This window comes from Neopelma chrysocephalum, unplaced genomic scaffold, assembly GCF_003984885.1.
Source record: "Neopelma chrysocephalum unplaced genomic scaffold, ASM398488v2 Primary Assembly neopelma1_24, whole genome shotgun sequence".
NCBI classification, from domain to species: Eukaryota; Metazoa; Chordata; class Aves; order Passeriformes; family Pipridae; genus Neopelma; species Neopelma chrysocephalum.
This window is the reverse complement of record NW_020897693.1, coordinates 23,249,517-23,263,652: the sequence shown is the minus strand read 5'-3', so window position 1 is coordinate 23,263,652 and position 14,136 is coordinate 23,249,517. Positions and strand designations below refer to the sequence as shown.

The 14,136-nt window shown below is 42.0% G+C and overlaps 1 protein-coding gene across 8 annotated transcripts in view; it reads left to right on the top strand.

Annotated features, from left to right (window-relative positions):
* TMEM229B (transmembrane protein 229B) overlaps positions 1 to 14,136 on the top strand; it is a 37,336-nt gene that overhangs the window by 9,957 nt on the left and 13,243 nt on the right. For 5 of the 8 annotated variants that reach the window (XM_027708282.1, XM_027708247.1, XM_027708276.1 and 2 more), the window contains exon 2: positions 4,559 to 4,728. The exons of 1 other annotated variant lie outside the window; for it this stretch is intronic. The gene's annotated coding sequence lies outside the window, so the exon portion shown is untranslated. Of the gene's footprint in view, positions 1 to 15; positions 4,460 to 4,558; positions 4,729 to 6,479; positions 6,530 to 6,869; positions 6,954 to 14,136 lie in introns of those variants that run through there. 2 more of the 8 variants (XM_027708264.1, XM_027708289.1) reach the window with 2 other exon arrangements.

The following is a 14,136-nucleotide window of genomic DNA, read 5'->3' as shown; positions in this document are numbered from 1 at the left end:
CTTAATACTTTACCATGGAGATGAGATATTGAGTTTCCAAAACATCAGCCTCAGCCACTTGAGCTGACAGAGGTTAGCATGGTATTTAAGAGCACCCTGAGCAGCTAAGCACTTTCCATTCTGTGCAATGGAACACTCAGGTGCATATATAAAGAAGGCAGTTCATTATGTTATATTGTATTGCCATATAACCTGTGGATTTACAAAAGGTTTACTTCTAGAATCTAAGTCCTCCTGTTATATAATGATAGCCTTTTGGAAACAATGCCTCACTTTAGTGTTTTTATTATAAGGCATTACTGCTTACCATAAAGGCAATTAAACGCTTACTTTTTCATAGATTAGCTAGAGTGTAATTAGTTTTCAAAGATCAGATCAATAACTAGAGCATGTTGATTTCTAAAAAGGCCATGCATGCACATTTTCTGATTTCCCTCTGATTTTTATGGTACAAACTCCAAGAGCTGCAATAATGCTTAGTACTCCAACTTCAAGTTGGGGTATGCTACCTTGCATGTGGGGTGGTGGGAGTAGGTTTTTGTTTTCTTTTTTTCTTTTCCCAGCTATATATCAGACACAGAAGGTGGGAAAGTGTCCCATTCTGATGCAAAAAATGTAGTTTTCTTGGTTTGAGATCCTTGTTTGAGAAACAAGGACTGGACAATGCCATGACAATGATGAAAATTTGCTATGCTTTGGACCAGGGCTTAGCAACATTTGGGGTATTAAAAAGCTGTAAGTGCTAACACCAGCACTTCCACTGCATCTTTCATTTGAGAATCTCTCTATTCTTAATAAATTTTCACTGTGTCTCTGTAAGGCTGGTATTATTAGTGTCATTTTGAAGACAAGTAGATATAAAATGCTTGTATAAGCACATTGAGCAAGCCAGAAAAAGGCAGGAATAAAAATCAGGACTACTAATGTTTCAACTTGTTTTTGAGGTACAATCTTGTACTTTCTTTTTTTTTTTTTTGCCAGAAAATAGACTCAAGGAATTAATTTTGGTAGCTTTTTTCTCCCCCCTTTTTTTCCCATTGGGTTAGGCTGCATAAAAGTGAGATATTATTATGCAACATATCTAAGTGTGCATGTGATACTTGAAAAAATGGTAATCAGATAAGTTGCCAGGCAACAGTACCCTGCCTTCAATTACCAAAAAGCCAATGAGTGTGCTTTTATGATGTAACATGTGCTCTCTACTTCTTCATAAAGAAAGTGTAGGTGGAGTTTTGTAAGAGTTGCTCCTTTTTAACACATCTCCTGCTTAACCTGCCGTATTGCAAGATCAGATTTGACACCAGTTTTATAGAAAGATATTCACAGAACCTGAAATCAACAACAACAACAAGTTAGATGAGCTCTTAAAGATAATGAAAGGTATGTGAATAAATATGAGTAAATAACCATCCCCTCCCATAGCTCATCCTTGGGACCATGAAAAATAAGAAAATGCACAAGAGATTTATGTTAAAAGGTAGATGGAATACATGGCGAGCTGTGAGAAGTCTTAAAATGTTCAGAGTGGCCCATTGGCCCAAAAATGTTGAGAGCTGTGGTAATGCATGAAAACATGAATGTAAACCCAGCTGGTTCATTTTGATTACCTTAGCAGGAGCAGAATGAAAGAAACATAAGCAGGGATGAGTGTACACAGAGGAAAAGAAAAAGTGAGACTAATAATGTCAGACAGATCCAGCAGCATGAGGGAATTGGATTGTGTGTTTGTTTGAAACCTGAGTTTAATTTTTTTTTAAACAGGTTGCAAGATGGCAACAAAAAATAAAGATTCTTTGCAGTTATTTTAAATGTATTTTGGCTTTCGGCAATAAATAGCCACAGAAGCATTTGCAGATACTGTAGTTGTATGGGGATGCCAGCATCTGCCCAAGCCTCTTCAACTACTGGGTAGTGGCATGGCTTTTAAAAGAAATCTGAACCTCTGGAGGTCTAGTGTGCTTCTCAGGGCTTTGACAGAAGTTTGGAGTAGAGACAGGGGACCCACCTGGATGTATCTGGGAAAGGATGCACATAACCTTGGAAATCACTTGTTTTCCTTGAGTGACTGCAAGTTTTTGCTTTCCAGAGTTGGTTTTCCAATTATTTTGTTGTTGTTGTTCCAGAAGGAACAAAAGACGTTTTCATTTCAAGAGGTGGGGGACTGTGTAGCAGTGCGTGCCCCAGGTGTCCCTCTGAGGCAGTTCAGTCCAGTGTAGGAACAGGTTCAAAAGGTCTCATCAAAAGACATGGTGAGACTTCATTTGAAAGGGAAATCTGCATCACCCTCCATGCAAGTCCTGCCAGAGCAGGGTGAGTTTCTGAGAAGACACATGCTCACTTTCTATTTCCAAATTTGGCACTTTTTTCCCAGAAGAATCCCAGATAAGTCATGGAGAAATGTTGTGACTTGGTTTCTTTGTTAAACAGTTTATCGCCGGATAGTTGCATGGACCCGACCTATCTTTTTAGAGCCCTGTGGAAATAATGAAGAAGTGTAAATACTAAAATAGACAGTTGAAGGGACGCACTACTAACCGATTTCCAGTCAGGAATTTGCTTTCCTTTTTGTTTGTTTGTTCTTTGTATTCTCATTTGATGAGCACTACTGCTAAATTATGCTCATGTGCAGTCCCCAGCCTGCTGACACGACGAATGTTGGTGTCTATGTCAGAGGAACAGTCAGAACAGGGGCAAGTTTTGGGAAGCCTGAGGTTTTAGATTTTAACTCTTTTTATATAGCTAATTGAATGGTCACACTGCCGTTGTTGGGGGTTTGTTTGTTTTTTTCCCTCTACTATAAACATTACACATTTTTAATCATTAGTATTTTTACACAGAAAGTTCATTTATATACAAAATGAAAAACAAATCTCCTTTTCTGAACAGCTTAAGCTTTGTATTAATCATGCGAGCTTTAAGGTTGAACCTTTCTCTTCAGCTCTACTGCTCTGCTCATGTGTGTTATGACATAGTCTTTGCTAATGAAGATTTTCTTCAATGAGTATTTTCTTTCAAGTGCAGATACATGTGTGGCTAAAAGTATAGTTTATCAATACTTGGAGTTCATAGAAATGAAGTATTTTGTGAAAGAGGAACTTCTTGCTGCTAAGTGGTGTGCTGTGAGCCAAATCTGGGAGGTGATACAGCTGAGAACTAACAGGCATTAGGGTAGCATGGGTGTAGTGTTCAGATGGCTGATGAGTTCCTTGATCTGGTTCCAGGTGAAGCCCCATGGATGGCCTGAGTGCCTGTGCCAGGAAAAGGGGTGAATTGAGTGGGACTGCATTGTCCTAATGTTAGATTGGCCTGAAACATTTTGTAATGTTCATATTTCTTGTTGAAGGAGTTGGGAGTGTGTTGCAGTTGCTTATTTTGTATGAGTTTGTTCCTCAGTCTTTTACGTATCAAATTATATACATGTATATCTGACTATGTAAAAAACATTCTCAATGTTCTTGTGATTCTAGGCAAATGCTTTTTAAAATTTTGTTTGCATGTATCTGATAAAGAGTTCAGTAGAAACCTATATCCAATGGTGACAAAATGCATATAATGAAAATAGATAACATGCAAATAATTTTTAGGAACATCAAAATGACAGTAATTTATAGCAAAGCTAGATAACAAACAAGTTCTTTCCCAGTTTGATATACAAATACCTAGCTGTTGAAGTAGAAACTAATTCTCATGATAAGAGAGACTCCAAAGTAGATGCAAGCCTTGGTGCATAGACAGAAGGTGCTAAATGTGTCTCTATAATACCCAAGTTACATTGATTTAATTAGTGGTTTTATGCTATTCATTGCTCTGTTAATCTTGGTGGGAAGGTTTTTTTAGGAGGATTAGTTATTTAATCTGCATTTTTAATTGGAGTGTTTTTGTAGTAGTGTCATGTGAGTAAAAACAGTGTAGGTGTGGTTTTTGTTTTGTTGTGTTTTTTTTTTTAAGAAAACATTTCTCTTGAATTCCTCTTGGACTTTGGTGCTCAAAACCTCTGAGATTCCGTAAGATAGTGTGAAGAGCTCATTTGTTACACAGTCTGACACGAGTGTCCTTGCTTTAACTTCTTCATATGCAATTAATCCAGAAAAATGCTATGTATAGACAAGTACTTGGATTTTAGGGAGGCAAAGTCAGGAGAGAGAGGATGGGGTGAAAAGGAGTAAACAGTGAGTCTTACTTAAAAAATTGGGGGATTGGCTGGGAAAATAGAGATAAAGTAATTTCTGGCAGACTCTTCAAGGGTTTACTGAGACCTTGGCTGACATGGGGTAGCAGTGAACCTTTGGTCACTGGCTCCAGTGAAGTTGCTCCATGTGTCTGCTGTGGCTGAAGTGAAGAGTAGAAAGGCTCAGCCTCACCAGAGGAGAGGCAGCTGTCAGGGAGCTGCCCTGGGCAAGGGGCAGGTACAGGTGCTCGTCTGCAGGCTCTGAAGAAGTCAGGTCTTCCAGAGCCCAAAGTATTGGAGCTAAGCTGTCCGTACCCATAGCTCTTTCAGAGTTTAAAGCCTCCCTTGCATTGTGCTATGTTAAGATTAAACTGTACTTCTTTGGTTTAGGAAGGCTGTCTGGTTGGTGTGTTAGCTGTTGGTCACATACACTTGGTCTGAAAGCGACTGGCGTCTGAAACACCTTGGACTTGCCGAAGGCAACCTAGTCTACCTGTGGATGCTGTGAACTAGGAGCTGACGAAAAAGTGGGAGAGCTCCAGGATCCTTCCCTGGAAAAGGTAAGGCCTGGAGGGTAAAACTGGTTGGACTGCACTTGTAGACCAGAAGAACAGAGCAGTTCTCTGAGTACAGAGCTGACTGCATTGTAGATGGGACTTTGAAATTTAAGTATGTAGACTGTGAAGTTATTTCCTTTGGTTTAGACTCAAGTTGTTTTCTGGAGGTGTAAAATCTCCATTTGCATACATCACCCTTGTTTTCTGTTTACTTTGAGTCACATCATTCTGATTGCTTGTAGTTCATGCTGCCAAACTTTTCAGTGTTATTGTCTCTTTAAAAACCTCACACTCTGTTAGCCTTAGGCAGTGAAAACAATCAGGACAGTGGAGCAGTATCTCTGAGCTAAACCAGAGCAGTAGGTAAAGAACTGAGGGTTGTTCTCTCCTGTAAAAGCACAGGTGTGAGTCGGATGATGAGGAATCTATTCCTGGCCCTAACAAGCAGTGTAGTCTCTGCACCTGATTCGCCAGTGTGTTACTCTACTAATCTTTTTAGCCTCATCTTGCCACTCTCCTGAGTGCTGTGGCAGTCTGTTACGTTTGCACAGACTGCATGTAAAATGCTATCAAATTGAAAGGACGAGAAAACTTGATATTGATTCTGGTAAATGAGCTGGACATTGTGGGACCAGAACAACAATCTCCAGACCCTGCAGCATTTTTTGCACGCTCTGTGTGTCTGCAGTATGTGGAGTGGTGCCCTCGCAGGATGTTAATCGTGCTCTGATACAGCATGCAAGGGTTCAGGCTACTGTATTGTTTTCCCTATTGTAGATAAGGTTTCATGGGTAGGTTGTGCACAGTACTTTAACTGGGAACTTGCTTTGAATATATAGGTGCTACATGTATAAAATTCAGATACATGTAGCACCTTCCTCCCTCAGCCTGTCCTGTCTCGGGTGTCTCATTACCCTCTCTTGTGGTAGTGCCCAAGAGATGCTGCATTGGGGTATTCTGTTGTTCGACTGTTGTGGGTATTCTTGCTGATAGACCCCTGTCCCTCTCTGAGACTGGGAAGGAGACCCAGTCAGCTGCTGAAGGAAAGCAGCAGACTTAATTGTGGCAGTGCTAACGGTGTGGATAAGCAGGGTCAGCTGCTGCCTCGAGCTCCAGCTGTGATTTCGCTGCCCATTGTGCAGCTGAATACAGGGCTTCAGTTGTTCATCAAGTGTCATCTGTTGAGCAGTAAAGTCCAGACCAGTGCTGCAAGGTTATGACAAAGCAAGTGTCAGCAGCTTCCCGAGAAGGCTGCTGGTGATTAACCGAGCCTTGTATGAGTCCAGCAGTTTTGTCAGTGATGCAGTCATGAGTATTTCTGAAGAAAGCTGTGTCTGGCAAGCGCTCTGCTGTGTGGTACTAATGCTGTGAGTAGAGCAAATGCTGCTTCTTGCCTGCCCTCAGGAACCATCAAAGAAAGTGCAGAAGTCTCCTATTACTGTTAAAACAAAAAACAGAGTGCCATATGGGCACATAGAAAACATAGATCCATTGGCAGCAGAACAAGACTATGAATTATTCATTCCTCCAATGCCTCCTGTATGTTCCATCTACTCAGGCTGTTCAGGATGCTGTCTGCTGGAGTTGCAGACAGATCTGCTGCCAAAGTCATGGGGGCATGACCCTGCAGACTGTGATCACCACTCCATTCAGCTTGTGCTTGATGAAACTGGCTTGGGCATTGTGACATCCATAAGGACATAGAAGTAACCTTTGAGCATCCCATGGGCTGTTGGTAGGAATTCTTGTAACACCAGTGAATGTGGGACGCATCTGGTAATGCCAGCCTGGAATTGTCTGTGAGGTGAGGGCAATGAGTAAGGACCAAGATGGAAGCCCTACCTGCTCTGGCCCATTATGCAAAAGGGAGGTAGGAGAGCTGCATCTTTTGTGTAGTATTGCTTTGGGTTTTCTAAGTGAACTTATACTATGTCACTTTGTTCCTAGCTCTGTCTTGCTGAGAAGCCAAAGTGTCCTCTGCTAAAAGTTCCCTGAGGACAGGCGGGATTTTTCTGTCCATGCAGAGTGCTTTAGTGGAGAGGAGTGTATTTTTATGTCTGTTTGGGAACATCTGTGAAACGCTTAGTTTTTCTCAACTCATTGACTAGTGGGCATTTTTCTGTGTAATGGTTGTCAATTGGCAGCTGAATGTGAGAGGCACCGAGGACTTATGAAGCTGCAGAGACTAAATTCTCCTCCAACTCTTCCATGAACTGCTCTGAGCTCAGGTAAGAGGTGCCCAGTGTGAGAGAAGGTGTTGCTGATGGTTTGTTCAGAGGCTGTTCTTCAGCATAAAATGCACATACTTAGATGCAGAGGAGTTTTGAGTATTTTTTGCTTTTTCCTTCCTAGTGATTGGTATGAAGATTCCTTCAGCCACTTCACATGCCCAAGCTGTATCATGCATGCCATACTGCAGATTTTTGAGCATTTTTCCCTATTTTCCTTCTACAGTTTTCAGAGTTGCTCTTGGCTATTAGGCTTTTGCTGAGAGGTGTTCAGATTTTTAGTGCAGGAAAAGCTACCTGTAACTAGCAACAACTGTAGAAATGATGGGCTTCTTAAAGGAAAAATGTAACTCTTGCATTTACAGCTGTCTTGTAATGTGCCCTACTCCATTTTGAGAGCACTTCAAATGTTCTTAAGAGCTTCGCAGAAAGGAAGAAAATGTAACTCTAGTCAAAATAAGACACCGTAACTTGTGTTCAGAACAGTTTTCAGCTTCTCATTATGTCAGCTAGATGGATTTGCCCTAGAGTGAGTCACCTTTGGAGTTGTCCTAGTCCAGAAGCTGAGGGAAGGTGTGGAGGCTAAGATAAAATCCCAGACTGCGTTTGAAGAGCCTCACTGAAAGAAGTGGTGAAAGCATCCAGGGGGAAGACTGCTGAGCTGGGTTGAGAGGTTGCGTAGGTTTCACAAAGAGGGCTGTCAAGGACGAAAGGCTTGTCTCTGAAGCAGGTAAAAGGTGTTTGTTGTCCTGTGGTCTTGACCAAAGTAAGAAGGTGATAAACTGGAAGCATACATTTTTATTTTGTTTTTAATCAGTGAAAGAAGTAGACAAACAGAGCAGGCAATGGATCTGTGGTTTCCATAGTGATGTAGCTGTGGAAGCTTTTGTATGGCTGAGCTTTGCCCTCACTGCAGTCACACTTGAAGGCTATGAGTGTTCAGGGAAATGTAAATATACATCAAACACGTCAGTGGCTGAAAATGCAACTGCATCTTCATGATTTGTTATGTTTGCTATGTTATCTGAATATGTGCATGTTCAGAAGCTCAGCTTATTTCTTCTTTATCTGAAACAGTGCATCAAACTATATTGATACCACAGTTCTTGCTGCAGCAGGCAGTGATAAGTTGACCTTTGTCCTTTGCTTTCTCTCCCATACTTTCACACACATCCCAGAACACTGATGCCTGTGACTCTGCACCCACACTGATTTCACACAAGCACTGGTCAGGAAATGTATACCTAACTCTTTCAGGGCATGCTAACTGATCAGAGTACCTGTGAAACCCTGTGAAACTTGCAGAAGTGTACTTCATGCTGTTCTTAGCTATCAACTCGCTTGTTCCTGTTATCTGACATTAAATCATGCTTTATTTTAATGGCCATTTTGAGCGTGTTTTAATAGTCAAAATACATGACCCTTGGGGAATATTTGCATATGGAGACAGCTGTTTGTGACTGTGAATGGTTGAATTTAAGAGCCTTTAATTCTGGCTTTCAAAACAAGCTGGAGGTGGAATTTTTCAGTTTCTTAGTGATGAGATTACCAGTGGTAATCTTAGAGGTAGAGGAATGAAAATGCTCAATGTGAATGCTGGATGCATACATCAGACAGTTAGGTGTATGCTAGTCCTGCATACCCACTTACATAGTCTAGTCTTCGTGGTTCATGGGCATTTGTGCCTTGTCTTCTTCCATTTTACTTGTAGTGTTGCTGGACGCTTCTCTTGCTGTCTCCCTGAACAAATCTCCCTTACCTTCAGCATTTGTTTTGCTTGTCTAATGGATATAATGGGTCATCTGTTCCCTTTATAGAAAGGAACGTTAATTATTTTCAGAAGGCTAATTAGGTTGCTAATGAGAAGCTCTACTGCAGCAATATTACCTTTAATTACTCACTCTTAAGTGCTGTACAGAGAAGCTTATTGAATATGCTGTTAAGTACAAATTCTTGTATCTGGCTTAGAGATGCTCCTTCAGGCTCCCAGAAAGAAATACTTTGGTCAGCTTGGGAATCCGTGTGACACAGATGACTGAGCAAATGAGACTGGTGCTGAGAGCTGCCTAGTCATGCAGCCTTTTGACTCGGTGTCAATTTTGTGCTTCTGTAAGTGACTGGCTGCAGTTGCTCTTTGTATTCCAGTTTTGCTTGATGACTTTTGTCAGTATCGGTAACCAATTGTGCCACTTGCCAAACCAATCTATAATTAGATGCAGCCCTCACACTAAATAGTTTAGTCTAATTATCCAGATGGTAGCCAGAAGCACATAGAGGTGGAGTGACTTGTCCAAGGTCATGTTGCAGATCACGACAAACCTAGTAATAAAGCAGAGGTTTTGTCAGTCCTGTGTTAGTGCACTGCACTGTTTGGCTCCTTGTGCCTCTCTTAGGGCCAGCAAAGCTCACAAGACTTGCATCAGTTTGGATATGGCTTCATGAGGCAGCACAGCTGCTCAACAACCCCATCCATGTATCTACCTTGGCACTGTCTCAGGAAGGTCCTTTTGCTTCTCCATCTGAGTCCTGGCTTCTAGTTGCTTCACTCCTTTTTTTCACCCTTTGTTGTAGAAATCTCAGTGCCTTTTAGAATTGCCCTGGGAGAGCTACTATATTCTAGATGATGTTTTAGTACTCCCAGGATGAGAGTTGGGGTGGATCTCTAACTTTCCTTGCTTTTTGAGTGCTAAGCCTTCATGAAGCTCTGCAGAAGAGCTTTGCTTTTTTGTAGCATCCCCTGATGTCCAGTCCAATTCCTGAATCTGCTCTTAGCCAGACTCTTGGAATTCTTTACACACGGTGGCTCTACCAGGGAAAATGGTGGGGGAAGCCTGCTGAATGATGCCGCTTCCATAAGAAAATGCTCCTTATGCTTTTATATACTGATCATTATAGACCAGTAGGTCTACAGTAGGAGAAGGAAGGAAGATCTGTCAATGTTGTGGATGCAGTGCAAAACTTCATATGTTGTACTGTGCTGTTTAAGTGTCATTAGTGTAGGTGACTCTGAAAAGAAGACTTTGCCATCCCATGCTGATAATAGTTACCCTCCATTACTCTTCAGGAACAGATGTGGACTGCTAGAACTTGTATCTGTGCTCCACATATGCAGCACTGTCTTGGCTGAGGCATGTTCATTTAAAAGTTCACTTTGCATATGTAGCATTTAAGTTAACTTTGCATGTCTTTACAGCTGTGGGAACTCTGAGAGACAGTGAAGGTACAATAAAGCAAATTGGTTAGCTGCAGTAGGTTCTAAGTTAGTACAAGCCTATGCACAATGAGCATGCTTAAAATATTAACACTTTGAACACCTCGGCATTGCTATGAACTGTTGTGCAAATAGAAGCTTATGTGTAATGTGATGGGTTTGTTGTTCCATGTGTCATGACTAGTTATTATGGAAGGATATTTAGATTGCTTTACTCATGGCAGGAGATAAAAATGTAAATTCTTACTCATCCTGCCAACAGTATATTGCTTCATACCTTGTGATTGTCATAGAAGTCCTTGCATGCTGCAGGTTTGTGTACCTCTAAAAAGGAATGGACAAGCTGACCAGAATGTGTAGCTCCAGGACTACCAATAGTAGATGCACAATTCAGGCGTGAAATGACAGCTCTTAAGCATCTTACATAAACAGGGACAAGATAATATATGGTGCCTCTCTGGTTCCATTTGCTATGGGCCACCTGATGTTCTGTTTGTTGAGCAGATTTTAAAAATGGTTTAAAAAGAATTTAGGGTTTGGGGTTTTTGGAGAGGGTTATTTTTTGATGGCCAGTGTGAGCAGTATCAAACCATTTTACTTAAAACGGAGGACTTCTTTTCTAGTCTTATCACAAGACAGTTCCCAACACACAGATGAGAACTGGCATCTCTGTCAGCTGGCGTTTTGCCCAGAGGTGTGAGGTACTTATTGTTGCCCTGAAGGAAAGCAAGATAAAGAAAAAAATCTTGTTTGATAAGACCTGAAATTACCCTATGTAACCTCAAATATTTCACCAAGGTGAATAAATCACTGTTTTAGTGTAGAGTGCTTTAAGCACCTCTGAGTAGTCACTGGAAAAATGCGGGAAAGGTAGCATCAGGAATGCTCAAACTCCACTTTTGTCTTCAGGATGTGCCCATCTCTAGCTACCTTCACAGGATCTAGTAACTACAAATGGGAGCCTCTAGGGAGACAAGCTTGTAATGAAGTTACCTTTGTTAAGTGCCTGAAATTAATTTGGGCCTCTGCATGTGTGTGTGTGTGTGCATAATATGTTTATATGAAATTCAAAAGCTAGTAAAACTGTGTCATGCAAATAATTAATTTGTTAGAATGGTATCATATTCCAGCAGTAGTGTAAGACAGATCACTGGAGGCTGAATCTCAGCAAACAAGTCACTGTCCGAGTTGCATTTCAGTCAGTGAGAGCTCAGTGTCTGCTCAAAGGGGGGATCAGCTCCTCACTGCTTTACTAACAACTGTGCCTCCTAAAATAACAACCAGTTGTTTAGAGTATATCTTTAAACTTTTCATGAGATGGCAGAATGAAAGCTAAAAACATAAGTTGAGAATTAAAGGCATCACAAATGAAGATCTGGGCAGAAAGTCCCTGCCAGTAAATAGTGTAACCCTGGGAATGTCCTGCCTGTTTGGAAGCTCTGTGGCCAATCATTAAAAGGGCAGGATGCTCTTGTGTGATTCAGGACAGCCAGCACAGCTTGACCAGGGACAAGTCCTGCCTGACCAACCTAGGGGCCCTCTATGACGGAGTGACTCCATCAGTGGACAAGGGAAGGGCTGCAGATGTCATTTATCTGGACTTCTGGAAAGCCTTTGACATGGTCTCCCACAACATCCTTCTTCCTAAATTGGAGTGACGTGGATTTGATGGGTAGACTGTTTGGTGGTTAAGAAACTGGTTGGATGGTCACATCCAGAGGGTAGTGGTCAATGGCTCAGAGGCCCTATGGACTTCAAGGAACAAGTGGTGTCCCTCAGGAGTCCATATTGGGACCAGTGCTATACTCTGCCCTCGTGAGACCCCACCTGGAGTACTGCATCTGGGGTCCTCAGCACAAGAAGGACAGGGACCTGTTGGAACGAGTCCAGAGAAAGACCACAAAGACGATCCAAGGGCAGGACCACCTCTCCTATAAAGACAGGCTGAGAGAGCTGGGGTAGTTGAGCCTGGAGAAGAGAAGGTTCTGAGAAGGTAATCTTATAGCACCTTCCAGTATCTAAAGAGAGCTGGAGAGGGAATTTTTTACAAGGGCATGTAGTGATAGGCCAAGGAGTAATGGCTTGAAACTGAAAGAGAGTAGGTTTAGATTGGATATTAGGAAGAAGTTCCTCACTGTGAGCGTGATGAGGCACTGGAACAGGTTGCCCAGAGAAGTTGTGGATGCTCCATCCCTGGAAGTGTTCAAGGCCAGGTTGGATGGGGCCCTGAGAAACCTGATCTAGTGGAAGGTGTCCCTTCTGATGGTGAGTGGGTTGGAACTGGATGATCTTTGGGGTCCCTTCCAACCCAAACCATTCTGAGATTCTGTGATTCTTGTCCCCGCTGTCTAAATACGAAAGGACAATTACATGGTAGCTGGGGTAAAGCCTTAGGTTACAGATCAATGAAAGGAAGCCAGTTGAATTGACCATCCATTAAAAGTCCTCTACTGCCTTTGGATGAGACTCCAGAATGGCAGGTTTGCCTCCATGCTGCAGAGTATGGCACAGCCCTGGTTGTTTTCCTTTCTGGTTGTGCTTGCTAGGCCCCAGTGTTTCAGCTGAGAGTGTCCTGTGTTTCATAGCATTCAGCTGCTAGGCTGCCATGTAACCTCAAAAAGCCTCTTCTGGGAACCAGGTGAAGTCTGTTTAGCTCCGTATTCCCTTCTCTGCAAAGAATAAATGCAATATAGTTTTCTAAGGAGATGTAATCTGTTTTGCTGAATCAACTGATATTGTAAGGGAGGTAGAAGGGAGGCAATAAGTTACAGATACTCAGGCCATCTTGGGCTTGAAACTGTTTCAAGTTGAGTATCATGCTTCTGTCTCTGATCTGACCAAAGTAGTAAGATCAAAGTTACTGAAAACATAGTCTGGATCTGCAGTCCTAATTATTCCTGGCATAAGCAGTTTTTGTGGATCCCAGCAGTGGGGAAAGATTGTGCATATCACAATCCCAGCTGGACAGAGACACTGGGCAGTGCAGATAGTCTGGCTATATGCTGTCATTTTCCCTCTGCATGCAGCAGCTGCTTGGCTTCAGACAGAAGAGAATGCTGAAGTAAAAAAGCACAGGGAGCTCCTGACTGCAAAGCAGAGTAAATTTACTTTAGTAAAACTAAAATTGTGTCTTATATCAAGAGAAGCTATTACTAATGTAGCCCTCTAAGCAGAGTCATCTACAGAGAAACAGTCTTGGTTTACCTTCGCATCTGTTATTGTCAGTGGTCTCAGCATATGCAGTCATGAGTCATAACCTTAACTTTTCTCCCAGTGCTCTCAAGGTTGTTTATCATCCCAGAGTAGCTTTTTGGTCCATAGCCTCTCATTTTCCTCTTCCCATTATTCTATATTGGAGCAGCTTCCAAGCTAGTCTCTCAGAGCATCTCTCCTTAGCCAAGTGTGGATCTATACTGCCAGTTTAGCCTGGCCACTGAGCAAAACTGATTGTTTTTTCCAGCTGCACTGATTCTACAAGCACTGGTGCAGGAAGATGATGTGGTTCATCTGCTCCGATGTAACTTTCCTAAGTCTGTTGCCATATTTGGCCACAGAGAGAGTGTTTTTAGGTGCCTTCCCAATCTCTTGACTTCAGATGTCTTGCCCACACCTGAATGTTGCCTTTTCTCAGCGATTGCTCAGCTGCTTAACAATGAGAGGAAAATAACCTACCTTTTCCAGGCCATTTTCCAACCCTGTTATGGTTCCCAGCCAGGCTGGTTTGAAGGAGTCTGTTAAACTGGGGTTTGTCATCAGAAGAAATATGGAATGATGTATCCAGATTTTATCTTGTCACTGTAGTAGCTGTGTAAATCTATGGATCTTCATTATTATCTGCTTAGGTGATGTTAATGATTAGGAAACAGTGATGAGTTTACTTCCCTGATATCTAGCCCCTACTAGTCTTCTGCTACTAATACACTTAAAATTTTACTTGTCCATTCTTCTGTGTTTCCCTCTATTCTACAAATA